The following is a 9,122-nucleotide window of genomic DNA, read 5'->3' as shown; positions in this document are numbered from 1 at the left end:
AGCAGGACTAGTAATAAATTGGGGTTGTTTTGTTAAATTGTTTGCGTTCGGAAGGGGTAGGTGTTCTAAGGAATCAACCATTTGTAACAAGTAAGAATTTACAGAGGGATACAAGTCTATAGCAGGCGCCAGTCGGTTGTTTATTTCAGCCACCATTTCTAATAGCTCGGGGGTAATCTGTACATTTGCTATGGTCTCAGGATCGTTCGTGTCAGGATCATTCTCTCTAGATCTTTTGGACTCCTGCTCGTGAATGTCTGCATCATTGGTCCTTTTATTACTTTCAGACATGTTCAATCCCTTATCATGTTTATATTGCTTGCTAAGGCATTAATTAAGATTGTTTGACCCTCAATTACCTGTCTTTGGTTATTCAACACTATATGTAGCAACTCACGCAGGTCTGTAGATGCCAACTCAACCTGTAGATTGATAGTCTCCCGCAAGGTTGTAGTTAGATCTTCTTCTTCACTCCATACGACGCTGACTGGTGATGCAGGTGGTCCAGGCGGTGTTTGGATATGCGTCGGGGAGTCCTGGCTCCTAACTTGCAGAGACACCCGGGCAGTTTCTCGGGGTGTTGTTGGTGAATAACTGGGGCTACCTTGCTGCGTAATCAGCCGCAGTAATGAACTGTCTGAAATAGACTCCGATGAACCTGAAACACATGAGAATGGATACGTTTAATCACAGGCGGTAACACAAAAAAATAATAATAATAAATAAAATAATAATAATAATAATAATATTAAATTAATATTAATAATTTAAAACAAAAAATAATAATAATAATAATAATAAAAATAATAATAATAATAATAAAATAATAATAAATACATAACAATAATAATAACATAAATAACATCCTTAAACAAACAATACATTATTATCATAATTCGATTTATGTAAACCTATAGCTTTTAAATGAACTATTCTTACTCTTATTAATACAATAGTGCTCAGATTATTATAGACCATTCATAATAAAAATATATAAAAATGTTTAAAAGAATAACTACATCTAGAATGTTGTATTACAATAATAGACAACGTTAATAATTGTCTCAATAAAGCATGTGCTACGAAAACATTAATAATAACGGTCTAAGTAAGTACATTGTAAATGACAAGAACCCGGACAATATTATCGTTTCATAAACAATAGTTTTAAATACTCGGTTGTAAAAACGTATAAACGATGCAAACAGACAGTTTAAATGCAGACGTCTTCTTAGATCCGGCATTCCTGATTCAAGATCATCATCATCACTTTCGGTGTCTTAAACGGAGACATGTATAAACATAAGTTAATACCCTAGGTTAGTTTGGGCGCCGCAGCCAGTTTACTTTCACTTTAAAACGTAGACTACTACAATCCTTTAAACACTACAGATCCCAGCATGCCTCGGGGGTCAGACTGGGGTCAGATGACTCGGCACAGGCCCTTAGCACAGCACGCCCGGACAGCGCAAGACAATAGAGCCATTGTGCACACTGTACAATATGAGCACGGCTCCATCTCTTGGAGTGATGAAATAAAGGTCTCACTCACCCTCTGAACGCGTTCTTTTCCGTAAATACTTGACACAGGTCGTTCTGGATAGATCCTCTGATAAAAACACAAAATAATATAAAAATCCCCCCATATAGATCCATAATTTAACATCACACATCCTGGCGATATTTATTACATGTATAAAATGGAAAGTATAACTTACGCGGCTCAGTCTAATGTCGGGAACAAATCTGAAAGTAAATATGGTTATATGAAAATAAAATGTACATACGTTCATAACGCGTATAATTAATGCGGTCGATACATTATTAAATGAGTCTTACCCGTGTTGATTGATTCGCTCGTGTAAAAATCGAGCACATTGTATGGGGCGCTCGGTAATCCTGCAGATACACGGGTGCTTGTTAGAAACATCACGCTGTGCCTATTATTTATAAATATTTAAAAAATACATCAATAAGTAATAATACCTAGTGTAAAAGGCTCTTGAGACGTTTGAAAATCAGCGTTTCCTATAAACAGAATTTAAACGTTTAAATACAAATATATTTAAAACATTTCAAATATTAGATTTCTTAAATACATATGTAAATGTAGCATCTTTTTAATCTTTCTGAACTAGTGTACGGATATCTAAACACTTCGCAATTATATTTCTTGATTCATTGAATTATACTTACCATCAAAGTTTGAGAAGTTTAGTGTTTAGTGGTCGTGGCCGGGCATCCTGATGTCTCTTTGTGTGTTCTGGTCCGCGCTGATGACCACCGCAATTCCCGCAACCTTTCCGTTCACGCGCTTGAAAAAATGTCTCTGACAATCCGTAGGGTGGTGCTCGAGGACAAGTAATCTAAGTTTGTTCCTGAAAATATCGGGCTTATTAGAATTATTTAACCTTAATATCTTTAAATGTTCTGTAAATTACACGTATCTATCGTATGTTGTACATCATGTACAACGCTTGTTGTTGACATATGTTTAATAAAGTTTTCTGTAGGTCTTTCCATTTATTTTGATATATATATATATATATATATATATATATATATATATATATATATATATATATATCCCTACGTGTTTAAAACTGTGTAAAGAATATATTTATATAAACAGTCGAGCCTAAACATTGTGACATCAACATTAAATACACACGTTTAAAATGAAATAAATAAAGTTGTCTTTTCTAGGTTTGTATACATCTCTTATTATATTTTATTACATTTTAGAACCAAAATACCTATTTAGACAAGGGGGCTTATTAAGTGCTCTCTCTCTCTCTCTCTCTCTCTCTCTCTCTACGCGTGATTGATGTTACAACATCCCCCACCACTGCCACACGTGTTATCTTTTAACACATAGCAGCTGTATGTACCACCAGATTCCTAAATGTTTTGTGGTAACCATCATTCGTTAATTAAATAGTTATCATGTTTTTATATCTTCATACAGCCTAATGGTTAAGAATAACTCTTATATTTTGATAGCCTTATAGTTACAGGTTTCCAACATCGTTTCAGGTAGGATTCTTTATCACATTATTGTGTTCAGTTAAACTTATGTTTAATGTTCTGAGATCGTATTGAGTGTATTTACTTAATCTTAACGCGTGAATGGTTTATATTACATAATAATTTGATGTTTGATTACTAATATTATTACAAATGCTGCTTTTATTGAGTTGTATTGAAATGTCCCAGTTTCTACATATATAGTCTATGCTTCTAATATAACATATATATATTCTATAACTCTTCTATATTTAAGGATTTCTTAACTTAGTAACGTTACATTTCATTTACATTGCACGCTGTTGTGAACACACACACACACACACACACACACACACACACACACCTTTAAAACTTCATAATTTTATTTATTCAATCTTTACATTGTATCTGTTATTTAAATAATACGTTTGATATATATTCTGAAATGCAAGAAAATATTGGTCTTGGGTTGGTGTAGTATTTACTGAGATTATGCTGATTACTGAAAGTTTTAATTTACATTTTCTGTATTACATTTCTTTTCATTTTGCTCATATTCAGGATTTTCTAAAGTTCAGTCTATCTTGTGTCTCTCAAGCTGTCCACAGCCCCACCGCTTCTACAGATCGCTATCTCTCAACACATTCCATTATCCGGGGCTCGGGGGCCCATCGCCTCAAACGTAAACAGAGCCGCTTCTCAAATTGAAAACAGACCCACCTGTCACCAGTGCCCTGTTAGCCCCGCCCCCAAATATTTACATTCTTCAGACCAAACTCTAACGTGATAGGCTATTTCTACAGGGCCCTGTCAACTCCGCCCCCAAATATACTAATTCTTCACCGATCCGAGGTTACTAAAGACGTAGACAGCTCGTCCCCACCCCCACTTGCTCAAAAAGCTCCAGACTGACATAACCCTTGTCCATTTGAAAGAGGTAACAGCTTTGGCCCTGTTGAAGAGACAGCCTCGCGGATCTCGCTTAAGTAGAAGTATCTATGTTACTAAAGAATCGGGAGGGCTTTAATAGAACTCTTTTGGAGCTTCACTAGCGGTTTCTAAAGAATCTGAAGGGTATACATAGTGCTCTTTTGGAGCTTCACACGTATAGAGAAAAATAGCTATTTTACTAAAGAATCAGTCTGGCTTAAAGACAAATCTTTTGGAGGGTTTGAAAAACAGTTGAAGACCCCCACCACCCTGCACATTCCTTCGGAACCCATCAATATGGTAATTATTCTGTGACGCGGTACAAGCACCCCGCACCCCCTAGGAAGGGACCCCCCAGAGTTCAACTCAAGTTCAAGGTCAAAAGGTCAAATCCCCTTTAACCCCCCTAGGAAGGGCCCCCCACCCCCTAGGAAGGGGCCCCCCCGAGTTCAACTCAAGTTCAGGTCAAAGGTCAAATCCCCCGCAGCCCCCACTTTCGAAAAAGTGCCCTATATTACTACTTCCGAGCTCAAAAATGATCCTGTTTTTAAGCAGGAACATAGCTTAATCCGACCTTTGTATACTTTGTGAGGTTTTAACGGATCGAATGTGCCTTGTCCTTGACGGATAACTTTTCTAACTACAAAATTAATGCTGTTTCACGGATAGCTCCTTCTCTAAGAATTGTGTTAAAGACACTCTTTGAGAGGTTACAATATAGGAAACAGGATTGTGTATGTGTAAAGTGGGATGGGATAGACAAGGTAAAATGAACTGGCAAAGTTCCAGAGTAGGAATATAATACCGCTGAAGGAGTGTCACCAAAGTTCATGCCTTAGATCTAAAGCCCCATTCACACTGAAATGCCGGCAAATTGCCAGCAACATTTGCCTGCTTTTTTCCTGTTGCCCCCAATTCACACTGGGTTTGAATGCCAGAAAATTGCCGGCAAGGATGCATTCATACAGAAAACCGAGACTGCCAGCAAGAGTGCTGTGGCCATGGGGACGATACGCTATAGAAGCCCGTGGATCCGGATAGCAGACCCGGACTGACACTCTGGTCTGGCCTGCCATCATCACATGGCCCTCATGCGGCTCCCATCACCAGCGGCACTTATTGCCAGGGGCCCTCGTGCGGCCCCCATTGCCTGTGGCCCTCGTGCAGCCCCCATCGCCAGTGGCACTTATTGCCAGGGGCCCTCATGTGGCCCTCGTCGCGTATGGCACTTTTTCCGCCTGTGACCCTCGTTGTCCTCCCCGTACGTGGCTCTCATATCCACGACCATTGGCCCCAAGCGGCCCTCTCTCTCCTCCTCGCAGCAGCACCGCTTGGCTTCCTCGGTTCCCCAACATCCCCTGCAGCCCCCTCCTAGCAGGTGCTCGAGCAACATAACATCTGCTCTGGTTGTCTTCTCCTCTTTGCTCTTCCTCTGAGATGCTGATCTCTACCACTTCCTTTGCAGGACCTCTGAGCAGCGCCAGTGCATTCCTACAGACCCCACTAACCCTTTCCTCCAATAGGTGTCCCTCTGCTGTGCGTTGCTGCCTACCGGTCTCCTGTGATCTTCTAGGCAACCCCGTTGTGCAGGACCTCTTCGTAGCTAGCAGCGTGCTTTCTGCAGACCAGTACAACCCTTCCTCCAACCGGTGTCCCCCCGCCGTGCGCCACTGCCAATGCAGTCTCCGTGCTTTACTTGGCAACCCTGTCTCCACTTTGTCCTCCTCTATTCCTCCACTCCCTCATTCTTGCTAGGACCCAGGGCTGCTCTCCACCTGCCCGTCCATCACGTCACCTTTCGTCCTGTCACTTGTCGTGCCTCAGACATTTCTCAAGCATCCTCGTCCCTGTCCCCCCCTGCCCCCAACCCCTGCCCTGTTCCAGATGCTACATAAGTCATGTCTCCAGGTCATGACGCGTGTCCTTCTGCATTACTCCCACCTACCGTGCTCTCTTCGGCCACCCTGTCACAGCTCCACCCCCTCAGTTCTGCTTGGACGCAGGGCCACCCGTCTGATCCGTTTTACTGCCATTTTATTTCAACCCTTGGCTTCAAGCCTGGCTCAGTTTAGTCTAATACCTCCTTCTGCCCTCCATTGCATCCATATTGCGCTGGCTGTGTCCATGCTCGCTGCCCTGACCCAGGTTTCCCTGAACCGCTCTCTCGTTCTTCTCTCCCTCACACACCATGCTGCCCCTCACACTCATTACCTCAATTTGTAGTGCGGTCTTCTTTCACCATCTCACTTTTTGGGGTTCCAACTCAAAAACATTAACCAGCACAATTAAATAAATGATCATTCCATTCACCTCACACTTCCATAAATGGACACTTTAACCAGTCTGCTATGATTCATCTCACAATTAACATTCATCATCAATCCACTCCACATATTATTTATTATTATTTTTGTTTCGTGGCAGACGCCCTTATCCAGGCAGACTTATAACATACAGTGCATCCGGAAAGTATTCACAGCGCTTCACTTTTTCCACATTTTGTTATGTTACAGCCTTATTCCAAAATTGATTAAATTCATTGTTTTCCTCAAAATTCTACAAACAATACCCCATAATGACAATGTGAAAGAAGTTTGTTTGAAATCTTTGCAAATTTATTAAAAATAAAAAACAAAAAAAGCACATGTACATAAGTATTCACAGCTTTTGCTCAATACTTTGTTGAAGCACCTTTGGTACCAATTACAGCCTCAAGTCTTTCTGAGTATGATGCTACAAGTTTGGCACACCTATTTTTGGGCAGTTTCTCCCATTCTTCTTTGCAGGACCTCTCAAGCTCCATCAGGTTGAAAAAATACCAAAACACCAAAAATAGGTGTGCCAAGCTTGTAGCATCATTCCTCTCACACCCATTTTCTTAATTGTATACTGTAGCGTAAGGTACACTTATAAATTTAAATTAAAGAAGTGAATTTATAGTATCACCTTATCACGAATCCTGGAATCTTGTAGAACTCAATTTCTGTAATAATTGTACGCAGACACCAATTCCAAAGATAAAAATTGTCAAATTTATTCAAAACAAAGACTAAATGTAGCACTAAACTAATTATACAAGAGGGAAAAACTAATTAAAATTCAACTCTAGATCAACAAATCAAAGACAAATCACTTCCGTGACCAAATCAAAGACCATGGGATCGCATATGATAACACACAAATCGTTAAACAAAAAAGGTTATAAACACATTGACTACAATACCAGTTAGTAAGATGAAGGTGAGTCTCTCATTAGTATTGTTAGTCGGACATTAAATAACTACGCAGGTTAGTATTTATGTCAGGTAACTTCTCGTTATATATATATCAGTCTCATTTACGTTTAGGTGCCGAGAAAGATCCTATCATTACTTGTTACCACAATTTCCCTTAACTGATTATTATTCAATGATTAAGGATAGGCAGGGCCACCAATAATCTAATGTCTATTAACTTGTGTCAATTTCAGACTAAACAGTTAAACAGGAATGAGAAGATATTTCTCGGCGTTGACAGATTTTATTTCTAAAATTATCAACAAAACAGTTTAATGCAACACACATTTATATTTAAGAAAACTAAATGATATTACACATTCTAGAGTTATGAATCACAGATTAACATTTCTAATTGATTTCTCAAATGTCATGAATCATGAACTCCAAACTGTTAAACTTATCTGAACTTCGTTGCAGAGAGGCCTCTCTGTCTTCGGGCTCAGATAACAGCACACGGCACGAGGTCCGTGTGGTTTGGAACAAAGGCAGTCCGGTTCGGCTTTGTCCAAGAACTTCCACTCAGTCGATGCACCTGGAAGTTGGGGTTTCGCGAATGTAGAGACTTTTCCAAACAGATTTTCCATTGGTTTGAAGGCTCCAAGGTTGTGCACAAAATCTTGTTTGTAAGCAGGGTTCCACCGTAGTTACTTGAAGACAAAGTCTTTGAGGAAAGCAGGGCCCTGTTCGTTCCAAGGGTCAAGTTTCTTAAGACTCAATAGCTATTTAAATGACTGACACTTTCGTATTCAGTCGACTTAGTCAATTGTCCAGCTGTAAAACTCCACTGATCAGGTGGGCACAGGCGGGCATGCGCAGTCTGTAAAGTTCTTTATTTAATAAAGTCCTTTAAAAGAATTCTTCGTACGGCTCAATCTCCTTCTCCCAGTTTAACTCTTCTGTTGCCGGCAAAGACTTGGTTGGTTTCTGGTTCCGGTTCTGGCAACAGAGCTACAGGTTGAGCTGTGGCAGCGAGTTTCTGGTTCAGGTGAGAGAGAGAGAAAGAAAAAGGCTGTGCGCTGTTCCTTATAGTCTGTCAGATCAATAGGTGATTGGTTCTTGAATTTTTGAGATTGGATTTCGGTTTCAGCCCCCAGTGTCCTATTGGAGGGGGGCTTGATTTATGACTGATGTCAATCCATGCCATCTTTTGGAAATGCCGGTTGGCCCGGGTTCGTAGCTCTATGTCGGGATTTCGGCTCTCGTCCACTTCAAAGAGTTTTTATCACCTACAGGCCCCTTTCTCCAGACATCTCACAGCAGGACTCCAAACCATTCGGCCCATTCTCGGTGCCATCCTCCCCAAAACTGTCACTTTGATGCAAACCAGTTCCAAACTGATGAGTTAAGGAAATCTGATAACTTTGGGGGGAGAGGTCTTCTCTAGATCAGTGCTTCAGCTCAGAGCTAAAATGCTCTTATCAAAATACACCCAACATAATGCTACCAATACTTAAAGATAAAGTCAAGCCAGACGGTAGTTTGACATCTGTTTGTTATTTACGATGAGCATCTTGGAGACAGTGTCAAACAGTATGATTTAAGTGCCTGATCCCTAATCCATGTATTGACCTATGAATTCTGTCCTATAATGATATATTCTGTTTAGCTAGCTTTTAAGATAACATAGTAATGACTTGTTAATTATAACCAGATCTTTGACTTCTGTGTGTATAAAAGTCTCTGACTTTTTTATGGAGTCAGAGTAACTTTGGAATCTTCTTGATTCACTGTTCCTCTCCACATCACTTGTATTAAAAGAAGGGCTGGGAATCGATTTTAAAAAATTACGAATTAATCTCACAATTTGCTGCGATTAATGGCAATTAATCACATTTTTTCCCCAAGCTTGTAATCATCAATATTTAAACATAGAATAACTTAATTAAATTAGTCAACACAAAGGAA

Source organism: Amia ocellicauda, chromosome 3, assembly GCF_036373705.1.
Source record: "Amia ocellicauda isolate fAmiCal2 chromosome 3, fAmiCal2.hap1, whole genome shotgun sequence".
Lineage (NCBI taxonomy): Eukaryota > Metazoa > Chordata > Actinopteri > Amiiformes > Amiidae > Amia > Amia ocellicauda.
The sequence above is the reverse complement of the archived record's forward strand: the minus strand, read 5'-3'. Positions refer to the sequence as shown.